This window comes from Brienomyrus brachyistius, chromosome 17 (genome assembly GCF_023856365.1).
Source record: "Brienomyrus brachyistius isolate T26 chromosome 17, BBRACH_0.4, whole genome shotgun sequence".
NCBI lineage: Eukaryota > Metazoa > Chordata > Actinopteri > Osteoglossiformes > Mormyridae > Brienomyrus > Brienomyrus brachyistius.
In genome coordinates this window covers 8,513,897-8,539,124 of record NC_064549.1, presented here as the reverse complement: position 1 = coordinate 8,539,124, position 25,228 = coordinate 8,513,897, and the positions used below count along the sequence as shown (strand labels likewise).

Genomic DNA, 25,228 nt, shown 5'->3' with positions numbered 1-25,228 from the left:
GCAACAACATGGAAACACGTCACGGCAGGCTAATACTGATCCTCATGAAGGAGACCATGAAACTACCATGGCTGAGTCAAATCTGCACACTACCTTTGAGATTCCTCACTCAGGTCACGTCTAAGGGGTATAGCAGCTGTTAGCTAATTAGCCCGTTATCATATTCAACGACTGCTGCAGAAAATTATAACCCGCGAGGCAATGGGGAATAACGTTTCTTTTAATTGCAGGAAGGAGTTAGGCGACCCTTTCAAACGGATATTTTTAAGGCAGTGTCTTGGAATCAGCATAAATGCCCGATCCAAATCATATGAATTGTGTCTTACTGCTAAAGTTCGTACGGGGTTGAGCCATGTGATTGGCTGTCGCCTTCGATGTATCTGTGGGCTGTCGTGGCCCCGTCAGCCTTTTACAACACAGCAGCTGCTGTCAGCTGCTCACTTTAACGTCAGTGCTAATGCGATGGCTGTCGTTTCCCCTCTCGAGAGGGTAAGAACGGTCTTTATTCTCCCCGGATCCGGCGGATCACACTTCTTGGTTGTCCCCGGCAGCCATTCTCTACAGAAAAAAAACAGGTCCTTCATAGGATGGTGGTATAGATAGCTACAAAGGAAAACGCTGCATTCCACTCTCAGCCAGTTCCGATTAATAACAGTTGGGACCCAGTAAAAGAAAGGACACAACTGGCACAAAGGGCTGAGCCTTTGGAGTAGAACCCACAAGGTTAAAGGCCCGTTATTGTGTCGAGGTTTCAGACGGCATGCTCCGGTCTTACCCCCCCTAGGGAGTACCGACATTAGCAGGAAACCACCTGAGGGGCAGGCACACTAGACTGTAAATGGACCACGCGCCAGCACACACGAAGCAAAGCTCACGGCATGTCTGTGAACTCCACGCTGCGGTCCTGTAACAAAGACCCAGTAGACATGGTGATGTGGTCATGTGATGTGAGCATGGTGGGCATGGTGATGTGGGCACGGATCGTGTGCAAAATACATTATTCTGTTCCAGATGTGAAAGATGTGTCACACAGATAAATACATACTACATAATGGTCACAAATATCCCAAAAGCGATTCTGAATTTCAACGATAACAGAACCTATACCTTCAAACACATATACACAAGTAATCTGACCTGTTCTGAGGCGCTGAAAAACAATCCTACCACGATGTTAAGGATACCTCATTGGCCCATTATACATGTGTAATTTATACGTAGCGTGATTTTTGCAATGCCGAGTATAGGTGTAGCTGGTGGCCACACCAATTCATGCATGCAAGTATATCCGACAAAACGCAGAATTCCCACATCGTGGGTACCTGTTGAAATCCACAGTTCTGAACTCGCTTCGGTGTACATCGTCTGTCCATCTGAAAGCCGACCAACCGCGCAGCCTTCTGAAAACCAGCTAGCCAGGCTGCTGACAGTGGAAAACCATCTGGTTAGCGGTGCATGAGAGCGTGCCATTGAGTGCAAACTGAGAGAAAAACTCTCAAGCCTGACAGGCTGCAGGGCACATCAGCAGAACACTAAAGCAGGGCCACGGGGAACAGGCCAAGAAGCTGGTCTAGACCAAATCCATTAAACACCAGCACACTTCAAAACTTTGTTGAGGGGTTCAGTTATTAACCATATACATGAAATTCATCGAACATATTACGTTTACTACCAAATAGGATTGGGTGGTGTCTAATTTTTCATACCATCATACTGTTCAGACATTATAACCACAGCATAGTGTGTATTTCTTTTTGTTTTTTATAAGCCGCCCTCCAAAATGACTTAGTCACCCTGCTTTGGTATTATGGTGATATGCTACACCATGTTATTTTTGGTATTCTGTGCTGCTTTGAATTCTTGGCGGCAAAATTGGTTAAGCGGGGGGGGGGGGGGGGGGGGGGGATTAGCCAATTGTACAGCCAAGATTTCAAAATACCACGGTATATCGTATTACCATAATGCCGAAGTAGGGTGTGCAGGTCATTTTAAGAGACACCAACAGCAAACACTTCATTGCAAGTAACAATAGATATAAGAAGGGATTAAGGTTAATTATTATGTTCACGTTTGGTGCTAAACAGTCAGTGCGAAGACATTAATAAAAGATATTAATAACATTAGTGATATCTATTGAAGTGTGAATTCTAGCACAGTTACAGTATTGGGGACCTGACATTCTTCTTTCCCCAAGAAAAACATTCCATTCTGAAAACCGAGGGCGATTCGGTCGAGGCAAAAGCATATTTTAGAGGGACAGGGTGGCGCTGCCCGTTATGCAATCCTGCCACCTGGCCACCTCCCCCCAGCAGTCAGCAGATCGGGCCGCGGCACTCGAATGCACCATTGGGCCAGTCCTGTGCCGGTGCCAGAGGCCGTCGTGTGATTGCCGTTTCCCCACAGCGCTCCTTCATCTAGGTGCTAATGCTCTCCGCTTGTGAACATCGCCGGGATAATAACTTCATCACCCGTCATGGTCCAGACATCATTTTTCAGCCCAGAGCACGGAGCACAGACATTATTAAGAGCTGGCTATTGTGCTTCGTTCCAATTCTATATGCATAAAAAACAGCCATGTTAACTATAGCCCCCTTTATTTTTGTTAACTAAACCATTTGACCAATATTATATTGTTAAAGATAAGGAGCATGCACCGATTATGGTGCATTGCTGCACCCACCACACGACAAGCCACCTCAGGGATGAGAACCTGAGTGCAGCCATGCGACAGGACCAGTGTGAGGTTTTATTCCAGTGGCTGGAGTGCCAGTCATGCCAACAGCCCCCATATTATTCCCTGTAAGTTGGAGGACCTCCTTAAAGGGCTGTATGTAGATTAACGTCTTACCCAGGATGAAGCAATTGCAGGTCAAAGGCCTTGCTCAAGCGCCCAGTGGAGGAGAATCACTCTGGGCATTCATGGGATTTGAACCAGCAACCTTCTATTATACTGTTAGCCTTTACGTAATTATTCGGTTGAGCAGGGGTGACCACCTAACAGGATTGTGTCCTTGCCTTCATGTGATATGCTCCAGGTTCACCATAATCCCACACAGGATGAGAAGTTGTAGAAGATGGATGGAAGAATGAAACAGCCTCATTGTTCATAATACAATTAAAAACATTACATTATAACTTTAGAATGTGTTTTATATTGTCTGGTTTAATGCTCTGAAAGCTACCAGATGGTTAATGGAGGTTGACACGAGTATTTGTGTATCTATAATACGACCTACAAATATCACCCTTTTGGTTGCACATATCAGTCGAGCGTCTCACAGTATGACAGGTGATGAAAGCACTCGCCCTTTATTTCAGGCAACATCTCTCTCATTACACTAAGAGTCCTGTGTCTTTCATTGTGCACTTAAGGTAAGTGATTGCTGGAGATAAGCTTGCAGGGCTGGTGATGACAGCAAAATGGGAATTAACACCTTTTTGAAGTTTAATATACCCTCCCGGCAGCTTAAGGGAACAGGTGACAGGTGCACCGTACCACTTGAAAGCCAGCAGGGAGTGAGCAGAGCCGAGCCGTCTTACTCGGAGCAAAAAAACGAAAGGCCGAAGGAAACCGAGAAAGACGGGGGATGAGAGGTGATACGTGAAAGCACAGATGGAATGCATGGAAACAGGAAGTGCAGAAATGGAACTTGAAAGGAAATGAAACGCAGCCAATCAAAAGCCAGGTGCAGATAGCTATATAAAGGGAAAAGTAAAGCTAGCTAAATGAACATGGCCGTGTCTCAAATTTTAATACGGCCGTTCTGCGTCACTGGAGATCCCCGCACCTCAGATCCATATCCGTCTAGGGCACAGGAAAGCCTAATGTTACCAGAGCGGAAGGATGACGGATTAAAGAAGGGAGAAAAAAAAGAGAGAAAGGAGAAAAGATCTAAAGGGCTGTGCGGAAACAAGAAAGAAAAAGGAATGACAGATTAAAGAGGAAGACCTGGTGGAAAAGAGCAGCAGGACAACGCGGAGAAAGGAACATGACAAAGAAGTAAGGAAGGAGCGATAGATTAACTCTGGAGAATAAAGCATCTTCTCAGTGACCAGGGTGACTGGATGATGTAGAGGGGCTACATTTATCACCACCAGCATCTATCCTAGCAGAGTCACGCACTCCAGGCAAATGGCGACCCATACTAAAGATACATTTAGGCAGTGCAGAGTTTTAGGATCCCTTTTAAGATCCCTGCAGACACATGCCTACAGGAACACAGAGTGCAAATCATTGGCAGATAACACAAACGCACTCAGGCTTGTAAGGATATCTTTGTGGGGACTCTCCATTCATTTCTATGGGGAAAACTCTAATCCCAGCATAACGACCCTAACCCCTACCCAGCCCTAACCTTAACCACAAGTAAACAAACAAAATATGAGACTTTTGGCATTTTTAGTTTTTTGATTACATTCACAGATCATTCTGGGGACCTGAAAAATGGTGCCCACAATGTCAAAATAACAGGTTTTTATCACATTGTGGAGAACATTTGGTCCCCACAGTGTAATATTAACCTAATGCACACACACACACACACACACATAGATCGTTGCCACTGCTGTGCTGCTGTCAGCCGCTTCCTAGCTAACGGCGCGGTGTCCCCCACACTTCTCCCTTTTGAGATGAAAGCCGCCCCTCACCTATCAAAACAGCCCATTACCTAATAAATTTACACTCACTGTATGCTTACTGACAAATGTGGGGGGTGGTCACTGAGGGACAGAGAGAGATATACGAGTCCCAGTAATGGCTGAACGTGGGTTCAGGAGGCTTAGGAAGATGCATCCATCACCAGCTGAAGTGCTGGCGGCTCTAGCGGGTGTTCGTGTGGGTGTGTACCCCTTATCATGCAAAGTGCTATTGCTTATTTTACCCTGATCTGTCAGCAAACCAAATGCGTCAATTTTCACCTTGTGTAAATATGCACAGATTCCTTAGCAGGTGCAAAACAACTTAAGATGCATTTCCACAGTGGTGTACTTACTGAAAGTGCCACATTAAAATCATACACAAGGGAAGCAGGCTGGCACTAATTTCAGAGTAATTCGAATTAGCTGGTGCAGCTGAAGGAACCGCTGTGTCAAACTGTCAATTGGAGATGAAGGGGATCCCAACTCATGCATAAACCTGTCAGAACATCTCCATGTTGCTGATACTGAGATAAAGGCATACTGTCCTCCTAAAAGCAGTCGGCCCCTATCACCATGAACGCTGCGCTGCTTCCGGAATGCTAATGCCAAAGTGATTCAAAACGTTACACCACAGACAAACAGGAAGCAAAATGTAGTCCGGGAATTCTCTCTCTCTCTCTCTCTTTCTCTCTCTCTCTCTCTCACGCACACACACACACACACACACAGTTACTCAGTCTCATGGATCTCTCTGCCCCAATTGAGCCTAATTACATGCTGAATTAATAATTTTTTTATGACACTTCTCACCTGCCATATGCTGAAATTTGAGTGCTCTACTTTCTGCATAAGTTACTCTCCGGTTCCCTGGTGTTAATGGTGTTTCTTGTCCTACACTGCGGAAGGATCAAACATTGTAGCATTTGCATTTATATTTCTAGACATGGTTATTGTATTTGTGAACCTAGACCTTATGTGATCTTAGGGAACTATATGTCTCGATTTGTGGAAAATAGCCCATTCCTACGCAGTTAATGTCCTGGGGTGGCCTGTGTGTTTGTGTTTAATTCTGTGGAAATAAACTGATCGTTCAGCAACTTTTGATCGCAAAATATTAAATGTGCAAAATGGCATCAAAGTGCAGACTTACAAACATTTTAATTTTAAACATAAGGCTTTTATAAACATAAAATATTTCATTTTAAACATTGCACATAAGGCTAAAAAATATATTTACTACAGTATTAAGTATGCACATTAGGCAAAAAAATGCATTTACCTCAGTAATAAATATGCATGCAGAGCTAGCAAATGCATTTACCCCAGTACTTAGTATGCACACAAGGCTAACAAATATATCGACCACAGTACTACGTATGTAAACAGGGCAAGTACAATTACCTTAGTTCTAAGTATGCACACAGCGTTAACAAATACATTTACCTCAGTACTACATATGCACATACAGTACAGCTAACAAATATTTACCTCAGTACTAAGTATGCACACAGGTCAAACAAATATATGTACCTCAGTACTAAGTATGCACGCAGGTCAAACAAATATATGTACCTCAGTACTAAGTATGCACACAGGTCAAACAAATATATGTACCTCAGTACTAAGTATGCACACAGGGCTGACATACCTCGGCAACCCATGTCAGTATTAGATATACAAAATATCAGGCGTCTGTGCTTCCTAGTCGGCAAGACACAAATGTAGGTTCCCTGCCAATTCGCTGGCAGCAGTGAGCTGAAAACCAGTGCTAATGCATTTAGCAAACCACCATCTCTTTGCTGCAGTGGCACACAGCTACCCGGTGCCAAGTCAGTGCTCAGGGCATGCACTCTGTTGTCATGAGAACTGCTTCCAGCTCTAGGCTTGCTGTGAAATATTTAGGGGAAACTAAGTGATTCCCGTTTTTATTTTTTTTTCTGTGTTAATATTAAGGCAGAATGTTCATGGACGGAGAGAGTGGAGCAGAGCTGCACGAGGCCTGCAAACACGTGGAGCTCCTTCGAAAGCACGCTATGTAGTGGCAGCTCCAAAAAGCGCTTGTCTGAGCAGAGGTACAGACTGCTCCACGTCAGCGAGATGAAGTGGAAGGAAACCAGGGCTTCGTCCTGGCGGCGTCGATATGGTGCAAGTTCGCGGCTCACTCACTGCGTGCCTGTTGCTTTGTTTCACAGGAACAGTCTGAGACGTGTGTGCGCATATGTGGGTCATTCTCCATTTGGAGTGGGAGTGTATGTAAATTTTTCCTTAATTCCAAAAGTAAACCACCCTAATAACAAAAACCGCCTTAATTTCATCTAAATGAACGAAAACCATGTCACACCTGAACTGTCACTGAATGTCAGTGACACCACGAAACACCCGTGACAGACCAACGGACTCTGTGCTTTTATTTTTTGCAAAACAGCAAAATTAACAGACAAAATATTAACAAAGACCTCATTTCCATTTAAATGAGTGCTTTTCTTTTGTTTTGACCATTCATGAGATTCACATTAGTCGTTAATGTCACAGACATGGTCTAACACTATTGACTGTCACACCAGTGACATTGTAATTAAAATGGAAGATTTTTTTTTTTAAACGGTTGCCCCATGGGGGTAAGATGACCTTGTGCAACTATTTAAAATCAATAATATAAACGATGTACGAGATTATCTTCACAAAAATGAAATTGCCCAGCACTCTCAGGGCACACACACCAGTGACGTGTGGACGTTATGTGCTCTCAAGACACATAATTATCAATACATTTGAGAAAGTATAGACTGACCTTCTCATTCCTTGTGATGTGTCCTTGACAAAAGGAAGCAGTTTAATAGAACAAGGACTACTAATGTAATATGTGTTCTAATAACAACAGTCACCAAAATCGGTGCTGGATGTACTTTTTAAAATAAACGACATAATATTTCAATATAGTACAATGTTGATTATGTATGTAGTAAAATGGAATTCTTTTATTCGTTTTCATGTTGCACCTTTAAAAAATATTAATTTACACTACAAATGGTTTCTCAAATATTGCGTGAAAAGCTGTTTTGCAGGTGTAGAGCAGCTATGAAACATGACAAAAGTAGGAAAATCAAACAAATCAAGAGCGGGATTTTTGATTTAATGATATGTAAGGTGTGTGAATGTACACGCTGAGTCTGCTTTTAAGACCAGCGAACTTGCTTGCCCACTCCAAATGGTGAATGACCCATGTATGCTGAAGGAGACAGCAAGGATGAGCTCTTTGTGTGGGCGTGTGTACATACGGTTTTGTCTTTCACTCATCCCACTCCAGCAGCACAGAGCACACTGTAAAAATTCGACTAATTCCAGAGACAAACCAGAGCAGAATAAGCGAAGAAGACGAATAAACCGACAAACCTGATCAAATTTAACGTGATGGATTTTGCTGAAAAACTGAGCGATTTTATGCATTGTGTCTTGCTTTTATTGAACGCTCTGCTTAGGCTCCGTATTTGGTTAAACTGGGCAGCCGCATCTAAATGCAAATGAGCGTGAAATGGTCCCCATTTGATCTGACGGAATCCAAATTCAGGAGATTGCTTTCAATGGATCAATAAAAGAAACAGGATGCATGCCAGCCTTCATCAGAGTCCACAGCCTTTATTCACTGTAAAGAGCCCTCTCACCGCGCCATTAAATATGCAGCCTACCTGTGAGAGAGATACATTCAATCTGCCCACATATTATACGTGTCCCATGTATAAAACCACTGCAGGTGAAGTCTGAAAAAATCAGCTGCATTCCACAAACTAAGCATTTCTTCCAATACTTGACAGACATGTCCACATAAAACCATGCATTATGGAAAATCACATGATACAAATAACAGGATTGGTTACAAATAGGGCTGGGAAAGACCACTTAAAATGTAACCAAACCGCTGACTATTACACTCGCAGCACTATGTATGTTCAAACTTTTCTTTGAATTTTAAAGGTTTTCTTTTGCGTCAACACCTGAAATTTCACCAATGCAGTTTTTAGACACCATCTAGTAACCTGTTCCATTTATATTTATGGCAATGGAGATCTTATGAAAAGAATAAGATGTGCGTATGTCTCTCTTGGGTATGAATCTAAATATGTGGTGAAGGATACAATGCAAAAAAAAAAATCAGCTATCAATCAATATCAATATGATTCAATACAATTGTATTGTATTCATCATTGTATTCATCTCTAACTGGATATGATTTAGATCAATGTACTGTAACATATACAGTACTGGTGTGTCTTGCTTTTGAAGGAAACATATGCAAAATGTTTTCAATACACTGCATCTCTTTGGTGTAGCAAACAAACACCTGAAGCTAGGTAGGCAATGATGATAATAAGATGATGAAAAAATACAGTAATATGTAGCAACAGAGAAACAACTGGAGTACTGTATATATTTGTTATGTCTTATCAGAGTTTGGCTGATTTCCTTCTAAATTTCAGCTGGATTGCGGGTTTTGAATAGATGCAGCTGTGGCATTGGTACAGTACTTGAACCAGATTTCCTTTTCAAATCAGGTTTCTTGATCAACCCCCAAAAATGTGCACTTTGCAAACAAATAATGTCAGCTGAGTGAAAATATCAAGTGTGTTCCTTTATTATCTGGTATGTTCAAGTTACTCTACTACGCAAGACAAAATCACCTAAAAAGCTAAAAGCCAATAAGAAATTCATGTTGCACGAACCATTCCCACAATTACCTATTGCAATTTGTGAATTGGAAACACTCTTTATTAAAATAAACCAAAAACCTTTTATATTACCTTACACAGACAGACTGCCTATAGTGAGTGAGTTCTAGTTTAGCGCACAGTCAAGTTCTTTCTTACAGGCTAAAAGATCAACTCAAGTGGCATGAAAAACTAAAGCAACTGTCAAGTGATCTACCATAAGAACATACATGATGAGTGTGACATTACTGCATGTGAGACCGATCCAACCAGCGGTTTCCCCAAATTGAAAAGCATTGTGCGTTGACATGGTTCAACCCAGAAATCACCTCTATTGTCTGGCTTTGAAGGGGGAGGGGCTGTAGGGACAGGAAGGCCCTTGTGCCACGCCGTTCAGCCTCCTCTCCGAAAGACAATCAATGCAGGAGATTGCTTTCTATTGGATCAATGCTAGGTAAGGAACAGGGAAAATTGAATGTGGCACGAATGCAAATCTTTCCCTCCAGTTTCAAAGCATGTAAAAAGGATAAAAAGGATCAAATAGAGAAATCTCATTCAAGGCTGCTTAAAATAAAGACTTTTAAAAACATTTTTCACCACTTACTTGTATATGTGATAACAATGAAAGTTTGAGGACATATCTGACAGATCTAGATTATATCATATTAGATAAAACTGCATCTACCCCAAGGGAAATTACTCTGCCAAGGCACGGCTCTCATAGTGCTAGATTAAATCAACAAAACAGATCTTGAAATACCAAAAATAAAATAAAGAGGACAAGTACAAAGACAAAAGAAGATAAAAAGGTGACTGATTTCAGGTAAGGTGCCATTTTGCATAGGATGTTCAAGATGACATGGAATTCATTCTTAACGTCTACATTACTTAACAGCTTGTATTATTATAACAGACAAACACGGCCTTTATAAGAGAAAAAAAGACAAATAAAACAGGCATCCCCTGCATGCAGAACCATGACAAAATAAATCTGATATAAAAGGACACAGCTGAAAGTCCAACAGGGAGGACAGTAGGATTGTGAGTCACAAACTCATTAGAAATCTCCTGCCCTCGATGCCAACGGGTCACAACATGGCGAGGGCAAGCCCAGGAAGCAGCCTTTCCACGTCCATCTGCTTCTAGCATATGTTCTCTCAGTACTTCTTTGACGGTCGGTTCGGATTGGGCGCACAAGCCTTCGTGTTCGTTCTCTGGGAGCTGGGCTCCCCGGATTTCGCCGATGAACCGGCACCTGTCGACAACGTCGCCGACGCGCTCCGGAATGCAGCCATTGCATTTAATTATATCTCCTAGACACAATTACTTTACTGCTCCAAGAGATACTGCGGCAGCTGCTTTAAGCGGCTTACAAATTAATAGTGAAATGGTTGACCTTGAAGCTGGCTCTGCTCTTGTAGATTAGACATTTCTGCCCAGATACCTCGACTGTTTAATCACATTGACATGTCATGCTCCGCTCTCTCCTCAGTGACAGATAAATTAATCGACAGATAGATTAATCAGTGGTTTTAAAATATTTCTTCCGACCCAAAATCAATTCCGGTAGTCGATAAGGTAGAGCTCTGAGATGTGTGTCAAGTTTCACAGAGCTGGACTTGAGCATGTGACTACCTAAGAACCAATAAGATAATTATGTGACACTTCCATTTAATTTAACAGCTTTATACTTGAACAAAGACTTTACTGGCAAAAAAATGGTCCTGGAATTAAATGTACAGTACTGTGCAAAAGTCTTAGGCAGGCAAAGAAAATGATGTTTAGATTATTCTCGTGTTGGTGTAAAACTATGATATTATGCCTGTCAAAGTGTGTCAGCTTAGCCATTTCAGAACCTCTGCTAAAATCATCCTAGTATTTGCGGCGACCGTCCAGTGCAGTCATGTATTTTTTGACTTGGCCACTAACACACCTCATACAGCTAGTCAATCTGTCACTGACTATTTAAACCAATATATTTAATTATTTAATTGAGCTGTTGGTTAAATTTAACAAAATCATGGAACGGCTGAGGTGCCCCTGAGGAGAAGTTTGGGAACTGAAGCGGTGTTCATCTAGCCATCCAACTAGATATCAGTAACTTTTTAGAAAACAGAAGAAATTATTACTAGTTTTTATTGTGTTACTCTTAATTTGCACATGTTCTAATGTTAGATTGTGTTTTTTGTTCTAAGCCAAAGTAGACTTGCTGCCCAGATAAACAGCTTTAAACATTTCTTTGGACTGCCTAAGACTTTTGTACTGTATATAAAAGTAAAGGCTGTATTACTCAGATGTGTAAAACAGCAGTTTCATTGTATCCTTCTAAATCTTGGATTGTTCTGTTAAATTCTTGGGAGATACATCTACTACTTCAATTATTGTTAAGATTATTAAACAATTACATTTACTATTAAGGAAAATGCAGTAAAAATGAGATAATATCCATCCATCCATCCATTTTCCAAACCGCTTATCCTACTGGGTCGCGGGGGGTCCGGAGCCTATCCCGGAATGAATGGGCACGAGGCAGGGAACAACCCAGGATGGGGGGCCAGTCCATCGCAGGGCACACCCACACACCATTCACTCACACATGCACACCTACGGGCAATTTAGCAACTCCAATTAGCCTCAGCATGTTTTTGGACTGTGGGGGGAATGAGATAATATCAGCATTGCGTATTACATATCCTTAAACCAGACATATCTTCCCCACCAAGAATGTTTATTGTACTTAAGCAGGTTGGTTCTCATGTTTACCTATAACCACTGAGCATTCGTCATGGAAATGCTGCTACCCGCAACCCACAACAACCGAAATGGTGAGAATGGATGGATGACAATTTAAAATGTTGTTTAAATTACACAGACGGACAGGTTTTTCAAAATGTTTGACAACACAAGAAAATGGAGAAACTGAAGCTGTAACAGCCAGCCATCCAAAGAATTCTGCTGAAAATTGAAAAATTAATTCTAGTGGAATTGGTCTAATAATGTATATTTCCAGGTATGTGGCAAAAATATACCCCAAGTATATTAATGAGTACAATATATTAATATATTCAGGAGTGACAATTGGGGCACGGGTACCCTGGCAGATTCAGGGGGTCCAGCACTTGACAGGGGCCCTTGAAGATGTAAAATGATACATAAAATTGGGCGGGGGGTCAGAAATCCTAGGTACACTCCTGAATTAGATGAAATGGTAAGTCTTGTTTATTCCAACTGTTATAGAGTGAGACAAATAATTATGATAGAATGAGTGTGAGAAAAGGATGAATGAAGAAAGCGGAAATGCACAGGAATTAAAAAATAAATAAATAAAAAGTCGGCAGAAAAACGTCCAATGACGTTTCAGTATATTTTTGCTGGGGTTCATGTCTTCATAGCCCAGCAGGTTAAAGAGCAATGTTTGTACCCAGTAGGTTGTGGGTTTGAAGTCAGTAGCAAGTACAGCAATCATGTTACCATTGGACCGCAAAGCCCTTAACCCCAGCCGCTCCGGGAATGCTGCAGGACGGCTGACCCTGTGCCCTGACCCAAAAATGGTGTCGCGTGGGGAGTAAGACGGGACACTTCGTAGTACCGTGTCAAACGTAAATTCCTAATTTCATTCTTCATTTTGTTGTTACTGCCCTTATGACATGAGATTAAACATCTAAAAAATCTACTTGCGATTCTGTCAGATTAAGACCTGAATTCGCCGGCAGATGCCTTCCATACCTGAGGGTGTGTGTTTGCACCCACGACCTTGTTCGCGTTCGCCCTCAGTGCAACTTAGCCCACAAAACTTGATATAGTGGTGATGTCTTTAGTAAGTAAGCCATACAGCGGCTGTCTGTGAACCCATCTGTCTGTGTAAGGTAATACAAAGGAACAAAGACGGGCTCTAGTGGCAGCAGACAGTGGGGAGGGGTGTACCAGGGGATGGGAGAGGCAGAATAAAATCAGGAGATATATAGGGACACCTGGCTGGAACAATAAAACGCAACTTATGAGAATTACCACCAGTTTACAAATACTCTTTATTTTATCGATACGCAGGATATGAAGACGCGCAAACACCTAGAGCTGGCAGAAAACGCATGAGGTTTTTCCTGGAACAGGAAAATCCCGTGTCTGTTAACAGAATTACCGAGCAGCCTATTTTATACTGTCTGGGACTCCAGTAGTTCATTTTAACTGTTTACAGATGATGTCATCCCTTTAAACACAGCAAGGTGCTTCACCCGTCCAAACGTTCCCTCCCCTCCACCGCCAACTGTCTCTTGCTGGCAGCAGCAGGACACACATAATCTAGGTCTGCAGAATTATCTATAATTATTATCTGCAAGGAATTAATAATGCAGGATAATGCTCATTGTAGAGGTCTACAAACTGCTTTATATTAATCCATTATCATTCCCAATTGCATGTTAAAATGTTCATTCATTTTGAAATTATGTAATATATTGATGGCCAAATTATTACATTTAATTTGCATTTTATTATTGCAACTGCTGGCTGCTCTCACTTCTAGGTATTATGAATCTCTTGCAGAAGCAGAAGATGGACATCAGGGACACTCTGCTCTTACTATAAGTTAATTTATTTATTAGGGTAATAAGAAAATAGCGTCTGTGGGACGAGTCCTTGTCAACCACTCGTAGCTGGGCCTTTTTAACAAATTCCCGGAGCTATTAAGAGATTATGGGTGGCTCTTCTTAGATAATTCAGGATTAGATAACTGAAGGCCTTAGCAAAAGTCAGCAAAAGTGACTGGACCAAAAATATTATATATATAGCTGCACCACTCAGATGCAAACAGTTCGCAGTGACTTACTGGAGCACAACAAACCAAAGGGACTGTGCAAGAGTCATAATATTAATTCACATCATTGACAGAAAAAAAGGAAAAATAACAAACACACATTATCTTATTTTTTTTCTAGTATATATTCAGCAATAAATCACTTTCGAATAACACATTTTGTTTGTTCGTTTGTTTTGCCGCCGTTATTAATGCTATAGAACTGGTGATATTGTAGTTATTAGCCAGCGGCTGTCTACAGCAGTACTGGCAGCAGATAGGATGCTAACATATGGATGAGAGCAGTCAATGGGGAAGAGAAGCCCCCCTAACCACTCCCAATAAGTAGGCTAGCCTGGAACAGTGCTTGCGGACAGATGGGTCTGCTGTAAGATTCACTTCATATTTTGATTAATGTTATGCATATTCTGTGCCCAATTTAAAATTTAATTTACATATTTATTCTGGTCATTCCAAAGTACTTTAAACTGGTCGTGTACAGTTTATATAGCAAGGTGTTTTCACAATGTCATCAGATTCAAAAGTGGATTAAAAATTCAGGTACCATAACCAGCCTAATCCCTTTTAACTTTTCAAAAATCATTCTTAGGAAGGTTTTGTATGAAAACAAATGGTAGAAGGTGGTGTTTATTATGTGCATGAGTGAAGGCCTTTATGGAAGGTTTTCCTCTTGCATGTCTATGCTAATCACGCCATTGACCTATCGCAGCCCTTGACAATCGAGCAGGACTTATTTAGTACAGTTTGTTCAGTATTTCGCATTGTTTTTGTTAATTTTATTCTGACCTAATACATAAACTCATGACAGAACGTCCTGGGACGCTTGCGTAATTTAGTAAAGATATTGCAAATGTATTGGTTTTATAACAAAAATCATAACTTTATTCATTTGTTTGCAAAAAAAACAAGGAGCTCTAAGTAAAACATCCATTTCAAGTTTCAAACTGAAGCCCAAATTATAGTTCTGAAAGAGCTGTTCTGAGTTAAAAAGTTCACTGACAAGCTGCCTCACTGGATGCTTTTTAATCAGCAACATCTTTGGGAACCAATTGCTACAATTGCGTTTAATAGCAAAATGGCAACAACAGATCGGAATGAGTCAATCAAAAACGTTGTGACAAACGAAAAGAAAATGTCTATGTGGAAAATATGTGGAGACACGTTAAACACTGCTTGGCAATGGACTCCTTCTTACAAAAGCCAATAAATCTGCATCATTTAATCAAGCCAGCCTACCAAGACTTTCTGTGAGAACTGTATGTGTTATATGGTTTCTTGTAAGAATCTATTCATACATTTAGAAAATTTATTAGCAATTAATTAGCTCTCTCAATAAGCCGTATTTAAAAACCTTCTGACCAGTAACTGTGAAGTAAAAATAGCTAAAAATGTACATGCGTAAAATAAATATCAGGATTTTCAATTTCAATTCTGAAATTATAACATAATTCAGTTCTGAAAATATAACATAATATAACAAAACTGAAAACAAACTCAACAAATATAATAAATGTTAAAGTGCATTGGCTATAATATAAAGTTTTAGAGGCAACACTGAAAGTCATGTTTTTAGTAATTTATCAACACATTCTTAACAAATAATAGTGCATAATATATGCATTATAAATACATATTTATCAAAGGGCATAACACATTATAGACATGTGTATTATGCATTATGCCTTTTTATAAACGTTTTTAGCCATGTTTAAAATGCTATATTAATGGATCATAATGCATTATGGGAGTGTTTATAAATTACTAAAACATGGCCTTAAGTGAGGGGCGGCATGGTGGTACAGTGGTTAGCACTGTTGCCTCACACATCTGGGACTCGGGTTCAAGTCTCTGCCTGGGTCACATGTGTGCGGAGTTTGCATGTTCTCCCCATATCGTTGTGGGGTTTCCTCCGGGTACTCCGGTTTCCCCCCACAATCCAAAAACATGCAGAAGCTAATTGGAGCTACTAAATTGCCCATAGGTGTGCATGTGTGAGTGAATGGTGTGTGAGTGTGCCCTGCTATGGGCTGGCCCCCCATCCTGGGTTGTTCCCTGCCTCGTGCCCATTGCTTCCGGGATAGGCTCCGGACCCCCCGCGACCCAGTAGGATAAGCGGTTTGGAAAATGGATGGATGGCCTTAAGTGTTACCATTCTGATAAATGTAAATTTAGTTGTGACACTTTTTGAAGGCTACATTCAGGTTTAAAATTCTGACAGGCACACTGCTTACAGGCTAAATCAAAATCATTTCACTCTACCAGGACTGTGGGACTGACACCCTTCTCTCTGTGCATGTAAAGCTTCCATGTTTTTGCATCATTTAGATGGGATTCCTCCAAATAAGACGGCAGAATATAAATATGAACTGGTTACTCTAAATAGCCCTGAGTGAGTGTGACTGGCATCCAGTACTGGGCCCTTTGGTTCCAGGGCCAGCCTCCAGACTGACCCTGTGATAATTAGCCATGGATAATGGGTGAATGTTTTAATAGAAATATATTTTAATTTTCCCCCTCCAGTCATATATAATGCAAACTATTTATATATTCATTTTGCTATGTGACTTTCTATGAAATTTCCAAAATGCACATAAAATGGGTTGTACCACTTCTTTTTCAATGCCACCCCTGTGTTATATGCCAGCTATACAGTACCATGATTTAAACTTGTGCTTCACCTTGTTAGTATTTGACTGTACCCGTCCAAATAGCCTTTTACATGCAACGCCTCTCCAACATCAATAAATAATACAAACTATTCAAATGAATCCATTTAAACTGACGGATTACTGCAGCATTGATGAGGACATGCCTTGCCATCCATGGTATTCCCCTTGTAGCACGCTGTGCTGTCCGGGATCGCTATACTCGCCATAACCGTGTACTGGATCAGCAAGCACAGAAGAAGGATGGCTGGCCGGCCAGTATAGATATTGAAACCCAGCAAGGAAAATCATTGCATTGACTTTTCTACCTTTTGATTTTGTAACCTAATTGACCTGTAGTACTTCTATCTATATAATGATCTCTATATTTCCATCACACACATTCAGACACATGAGGCTCAGTTGATACAAATGGATATACCAGGTGAGGCAAAAACATGGACATACCACAGTATAATGAAAACACTATAAATAGGTGAACATTGCTGTTTGCTAGAATCATATAGAGTGCGCCGCCTAATTTTGCAGAAATACTATAATTATATATTTCTACAGTGAGTTTGAAAGTGATTTTCCAAACCAAAATGTTACAAGGAGATAAACAGAAATCATCATCTTCATCATTATCATCATCAGTCATCATCAGCATGAGTGTTGTCAGTCATCATTGTCATCATCATCAGCAGAGTCGTCAGTCATCATTGTCATCATTAGCATCATCAGCACCAGGGTCGTCAGTCATCATTGTCATCATTATCATCAGTCGTCAGTCATCATTGTCATCATTAGCATTGGCATCATCGGCATCAGTGTCGTCAGTCTTCATCATCGTCATCAGTGTCGTCAGTCATTATTATCATCAGAGTAGTCAGTCATCATTGTCATTATTAGCATCGTCGTCATCATGGTCGTCATCATCATTGTCGTCATCGGCATCAGTGTCGTCAGTCATGAATAGCATCATCATCATTGTTGTCAGTCATCATCATCATCATCATGCCATCAGTCATTATTACCATTAGCATTGTCATCATTGCCATGATCATCATCATAAGGGGCTCGTTATATGAAGACTTCATTTTCATTGGTATTAAAATGCATGGTAAAACATACCAAAATATAATAATGCATTAGTGTTTAATATTTATGTAGCTTTTTAAGTTTACGTTCTGCATTAACTAAGTCCTTGTGGAATTTTACATTATATTTAATGGGTTTTTGGGAATAAATGCTGTCTAATTTCCAAGGAAAATTTTTAATTTAAAAGGAAATTTAAAAGATCAAATACATACTTAAAATGTGCCGATATTTTCCATTTATTAATCTGATTCTATAAAAAAAGGAAATAAAGTCTATGCTATAGTCGTATGTATGACAGTAATAGCTGGACTGGAGATGAAGGGTAATTTTATGCATTTTCTTTATCAAAATGTGCATATCTAACAACTTCTAAGCTAGTTACCCAATGTGAAAAAGCACACGTAACATAATTGCTGGGAAGCACTAAGTCAAAATTCCCGCCCATATAATGATTTACTTTGCTAACTACACTAAAGCAGGAGGGCTGCCTTCTACGACCTTCAATTACTAACACGGCATTTTATGAAAATAAAACAGGAATGCTTGTCATGGGTTGGACAGTAGTTTCTGATGCAGGAATTATAGATTAAAATCAGGGAATTTAATACCCAGACTTCTCATTGCATCCACTTCATATTTCCAGTTTTTTAAGAGTGAATATAAAATAACTGAAAAAACCTATAGTTAATTGACTTGATTATGCAATTAAGAGCTACAGGGGAAACAGGAAGCAGCCAAACCGTTAAGATGAAAAGTGAATATTACTTGGAGGAAGAAGCAGCAATATGTGTGATTGATATATAATGTAGCCACGTAAGCCCCTTTCCAACAAAACGCCTGCTGGTAGCTGAAGAAATTTTCTGTTCCGATTCCTTGAGGGGAACGACTCCAAGAGTTACCATAATCGCCATGTGGATACATGTCCAGGGGCGGCATGGTGGTGCAGTGGTTAGCACTGTTGCCTCACACCTCTGGGACCCGGGTTCGAATCTCCGCCTGGGTCACATGTGTGTGGAGTTTGCATGTTCTCCCCATGTCGTCGTGGGGTTTCCTCCGGGTACTCCGGTTTCCCCCCACAGTCCAAAAATGTGTTGAGGCTAATTGGACTTGCTAAATTGCCCGTAGGAATGCATGTGTGAGTGACTGGTGTGTGAGTGTGCCCTGCGATGGGCTGGCCCCCCATCCTGGGTTGTTCCCAGCCTCGTGCCCATTGCTTCCGGGATAGGCTCCGGACCCCCCGCAGCCCAATAGGATAAGCGGTTTGGAAAATGGATGGATGGATACGTGTCCCGCCCATTTTTCTCCTGAAACGTACTCATCTCCTCAACGGCATGATGAGCGAGTGCAAGAGAGGAATGGGGAGGAGAAACGAGGAAGAGCACAGAAAAGATAACCGATAGGGGAACATGCGCAGACAAATAAATGACATGTAAAGCTGCCCTGCGGTTTTTCCATTACCCCGATTCCCTCCCTCACTGTCATTGGCCCTTGTCATCCTAGAAGGAGATGCTCTCTCATTTCTCGACCTCAGTGGCCAGAAGCTGGGCACCGTTATGCAATATTCAATGACAAAGCAGAAAATGCACAAAAGCCGCTGGTGAAAAAAGAACACGCAGTGAGTCCGTCACTCTTCCGCCGCTAATGCTAGCCACAGAATTAGGCTATTTAAATGGAAAACACTTGCAGCGCCCAGTGACAGCGTGTCGGATTTTTCTTCCGCCATTTTTTTTCCCCAGTTTCGACTGAGCAGCTGGAGCACGAGCGCTGTTGCAGCTCTGAGTGGGAACCTGTACTTTTAGCGTTTTTCCTCCAGGCAACAGACATGTGGGCGCACGGTCCAGGCGGAACCTAAAAGCTGCAGAGCATCGGGATTAAAGTGCCAAATTTTCCGAAGGCTGGAAGTAGCCCAGCCGCCAGCTTCCCAACACGAGTGTCTGGTTTAAAATGGAACAAATCTGTGATGTCTGTGGGCTTTTAAGCCGAATGTTGTCTGTGAGACCTAAAAAATGCATGTACAGTACGACATTCAGCTGCAAGTCCCATCCCATTCCTGCCACCTGGACCTGACACCCTATTCTGCATCATTTATAATCATGACAGGCATCTGGGCAACAGGCAGAGCTCTATGTTACATCCTCTCCCCCCAGCGCCCCTGTCCTCTAGCAGCCATGTTGTACCATATGAAACTCAACACTACAAAGCGACCACTGGATTAGGTTATTGTTTCAAGGTGTCCGCTGGACAATCCAAACCCCTAATCGACTCCATTGTTAAGCGAACGGATCCAGTATTCAAGACACTGCGGGCCGCGAGTTACACGCACCACAAACCATAATGCAGGCTGCGCTTGATGAGCAGTGACAACAGCCCAGCAAATGGGCCAAGAAAGGCAAGCTGGCAAATTACAATCTGACCCTTCGTTTACCTTTGGCAATGCTAACTGCTGCTGGCCAAGACGGAGAAGCAGAGTGCAGAGGCAGCAGGTACAGACGCTGACACACCTATGAGCTGGACGGCAAACAAAACACACACACACAGGCGCACGCACACACACACACACCATCAGGGAAAAAAAAAGATGACGGTAAACCTGACCCAGCAGCCGAATGTAAGAGCACTACACCTGAACTCTTTAGCATTTAACATTTAACCCTGCTGCAATCAAAATGGATCATCACTTTCACCACAGAGAACATTACCTTTCATACCATTACAGGACACTCACAGCCAGACTTGTGGTTTTAACTGACTAACCACACCGGCTGAAAGCGGTTTTAGATTTGTAACTACAATTATAGGATGCGTGCGAATGCACAAGACCTTTTCGACATACGTAATTGAACCACTACAGGTACATGGTATTTGATGGTAACTGAATGTGCATCATCCATCCATCTATCCATCCATCCATATAGTTGCTTATCCTTCTCAGCATTGTGGGGAAAATCACTCTGTAACATTATTTGTTCAATTTTGCATTTCGCATTAAAAGTTCAATGACTGTGATTAAATATTACTTTGAAGCACAACACTTTTATGTTACGACTTCCAACAGCTGAGGAGTATTTGAAACGTACAGTGGAGGACAACGGGGCGGATAGCTCAGTTTTCTAAGGCATGATGGACCACGGCGATGCAGCTTGACAGCATGGGCACCAGAGCCAAAGAGACTCACAGTGAGCCATGGGCATCGAAAGAGAGGCACCAGGGGAAAGCGATAACCGCTGGGTAAAGACGTCGTACCGCTGTTTCAGATGGAGTGGGAACAACCCACAGCCAGGACCCTGCAGACACATAACACTCACTCGATACCACTGCCACACTGCCATACTAACCACTGCCACACTGCCATACTAACCCTAATGCAAGATAATTGAGTGAGGTCTTATCTGCGGCACATTATTTTACGCCACACTATCAAAAACCTTCATGGAATAACGCCAGCCAATGGGCAAGCACCTCTCAGCACAGGATCATCTGTCTAATACCCTGTTCGAATTTCATTAGTAAATACCTAGATTTCGTTTGCAAAACACAAGTCTTATGTCTGTGACATTCTAATCAAGAGATGAATGATGGCCTCTAGCCAATAATACAGAGAAGAGACTGTGGTATATGTGAGACAGTAACATCTACAGTATTATTATAATAATTTCAGATGGAGTTTCCCACCATGACGATAGATGAATTGGCCAAAAGTGGGACAACTGGTATCGTCAATTCTGGAGTCCGGCCCACTGGAATGGGCATGCACGCCCCGCCTTATTGATGAAGTCACAGCAGGTATGCCATCCCCCACCGTTTTGTGTTTGGCAGTGTCTGTACCCTTTCAGCCTACGAACCAGTGCAATCCTAATGTACATCCATGCATCGAAATCCACCTCAATGTTTATATTCAATTCGGAAAAACAGCAGCTCTGTGCATGTGTGCTTAATTCATTATTTAAGGGAAGTTGTGGCCCTGATTAGAATGATTAGTAAGGGCTTAGTAACTATGAGAAGAAATGAACAGTCATACACATAATGAATAACAAGATAGAGGGAAAAAAGCAGTAAAGGAGGTAAAGTAACACAATGAAGGAATCGTTATTCATTAAGATGAGTGTCAGTGACTATGGATTATAGCCAGACTGTAAAAGAAATTTATGAGAACTATAGGGTTGCGGTAGAACCTTTCAATACCGATCCGCAGCATTGCTTTCAGAGAGAGACGCCTCCCTCGATACCGGCTCCCGGACACGCCACGATGAAAGCACACCCACGCAGGAGTGTGGCGACTAGGGCGGGGAAGCGTGAGCTGCAGGACGAGCCCCCTCTGACTGCGCTATGTCAGGGCTCTATGCTTGCGTTGGAGAGACATCACCCCTTGCATATATTTTTCACCGGGTCTGAAGAAAAGGTAGACTTCCGTGCTAATTCTATCAGTGTTCATTATACCTATACACATGCTTTATGTGCTGAGCATATTTCATTTCCAGAAATATTCATTAAAATATTCACTTTAACAGGCACGAAAAGTAATTTGTCTAAAATACTCACGCCGAAGCACAAGCCATTTCTAAAATGAAACTTAAAAGGCTCCGTTGATTAAAACTGATTGCTTACCCGTTCTGTTTTTAAATAAGGGGGCTAACCTCAGCATTAAGTCATAACCACTGGGAGGCTATAATTGTAGGTTTCTAGTACACTGTAGAATTAATATTCAGAGTAACCGAGCAGAGAGCTAGGTGGTAATAAAATCTGGTACAGGTTGCTACAAAATGTAACTAAAAAATGACAGATACATACATTGAAAAACTAAACCAAATACGGTATGTGTGTGGTTGTGAAGGGGTGGGGGCGGGGTCCGTGCGCCAATTTATAAAGCATTAGGCTGAAATGTGGGGTAAATTCAACATCTTATCCGTTAATAGGCTTCACCGACCGTAGTAACTACAGCCGAGAGCAAAAACCGCAGCAGCAGCGCAACACCATGTGCTAAAAAGAAGAAGAATTGCTTCTGTTAGCTGATAGGCAGGGAAGAAGTGCAGGGAAATCCCAACTGCAGAAAATACCCATTCCCCGCAAAGAGGAAAGCCCTGCTCGCTGCCGCTCCGCTCGGAGAAGCCCCTCCCGCAGCCCCTTAATCATAACCCGTCTAATCCACACAAAGGCAAGGCGCAATCACTACGTCGTGAAAACGTGCATCATATCACAGCTGGTATACACGTTTCTATTTTGCGCAGCGCTACAAATTCGCACATTGCATCGGGCAAATAGTTATCAAACACCATATGCATTTTTTCCCTCAATCATCGTCAACTTATAAAAGTCGGGGTGAGAAATTAAACATTGTGTTCACATAAACGCGAAGTATATTTTATTGTAGCACACAGGATTTGTTAAATTATCCATATTTTGTTGTCCTTTGGATTTACTACAGCTTGAAGGGCAACGTCCCACTATGTAAATTGCCGAGCACGCGCCTCTTTCCTTCTGTCAGGTTAGTGACACAGCTACATAGTAAAATACACATATATAGCTAATATCTGCGATAATATATTATTTAAGATGCAACCTTCAATGCGTTTAAAAAAACCGAATACCTATAGTAAGTCATCAAAATCAAATATGAATCAAATCTTCAAGTCTGTCAATAAAGTGATATGATATATTCCACTGAAACGCTTTAAAGTAAAGCAATTTAGAATTAAATCATATAATAATCACAAGCATAGATCACATTACACGCACTGCCACAAAAGAGGATTCAAACATCTGTTTTGAGATCAGCTACAATAGCATTTGCATTAAACTGAAATCCACTACCTGGAGAGAAGGCTATACTTTTTTCCTCCCCTGCCCGTCCAAACGCCCCTGCTTTACACATTAAACACTGAAAACTCGAAAACTTGAATTACTGCAGTCTGGTAATTCGGCTGTCTGATAACTTCTCCACCACCATTTCAGCTGGTTCTGAAAGTGCACGGTGTCAACCATCAATAAGAGGAATTATTCATTAAGACTAAAAACATAAAAATAATAAAAACCCAGTTCAGTGTATTTCTAACACCGAGCGGATAAATTACTGTGACGCTTACTCTTTTCCTTTGGAATTTATTATAAATTAAACGATTTCTTGAGTAGATGAAAATGAGCGTTAAATAATGTTTATTCCATATGCTGCTCCGTAGAAATAGATGTATAGTAATATAACAGCAGTGGTACTCGATAAAACGCCTGATGATTCACATTGCAGTGGATTTAGGTATTCTGCGTAGTTTACTTACAACTATTTGTTATTATCGGCAAACCAGTTTATTAACCAGCACGCACATCCTATTATTTTAATATTATTCCTGCATCAACGCTAACAGTCACACTTTTGCTGTCTTACCTTATTTGCTAGTTTGTCGAGTCGCTCACTGCAGAAGTGGTCGCAATTAACATATTGCTGTGGTATTCATTGAAATTGTTTCCGATAATTTCTCGGCGCTCCCCGGGTACGGGCTTGACTCTCACGCGCTGTCTCGCGCTCTCTCTCTCACTCACAAACACAAACAGTTCACACGCGCTCAGCCGCGCTCGCGTTATACTCGGGTGAGGCGCGTGGCCGAGGGAAGGAGGGCGGTTATCAGGGGAACTCAGGGCTGCGCTCGCTCTCACTCACCGGACTGCTTACCCGCGTGGCGAATTCACTTTGATGCCCATGCCCGTGTTATATTCAAGCTGCGTGTTCTGCAACTAATTTTACAGACCAACACTTTGTGTTATGTGTTTCACACAATACAACATTTATATAATTATTATTAGTAGTAGTAGCAGCAGTAGTAGTAGAAGTAGTAGTAATAGGGGCGTTGCTAGAGATTTTGCGCCCCATGAAAGCATATCATATTGAGCCCCCGAGTCCAACACCCCCCCCCCCCCACCACCACCACCACCACCACCACCACTTACGGTGCTCCTTAGTAGTAATAGTAATAGTATATGTTGTTGTTGTTGTTGTTGTGCTATTTATAAGCTCTTCCTTACATTGGTTTGGATTTACCCTTTATAATTTTCCCCTATTTTCTACTATTTACAGTGTTAGAACATAAACCTGTGACATTTTGTTTGTTAGGTCTAACTAGGCGACCAACTGCAAATTAATAGTGTACATATATTTTATAATGGAAAAAAACATAAGCATAGAAGATAACCATAATGGTATGTCAAATCTTAAAAAAAAAAAAACATTGATTTATAGATGCCCACAAACCTACTGTCAGAATAAAGAGTACCAATTTGTACCTTTGCTTGTCACTGGGACTGTACCCTCTAGGTTAAATAAACCTTTTAAAATGCGAATA

The 25,228-nt window shown here is 41.5% G+C and overlaps 1 protein-coding gene across 4 annotated transcripts in view; it reads right to left on the bottom strand.

Annotated features, from left to right (window-relative positions):
* The window catches only part of LOC125711959 (sodium/calcium exchanger 2-like), a 69,983-nt gene extending 45,491 nt beyond the window's left edge, over positions 1–24,492 (bottom strand). For 2 of the 4 annotated variants that reach the window (XM_048981458.1, XM_048981462.1), the window contains exon 1: positions 24,277–24,491. The gene's annotated coding sequence lies outside the window, so the exon portion shown is untranslated. Of the gene's footprint in view, positions 1–1,322; positions 1,437–24,276 lie in introns of those variants that run through there. The other 2 variants (XM_048981459.1, XM_048981460.1) reach the window with 2 other exon arrangements.
* Positions 24,493–25,228: the final 736 nt, after the last annotated feature.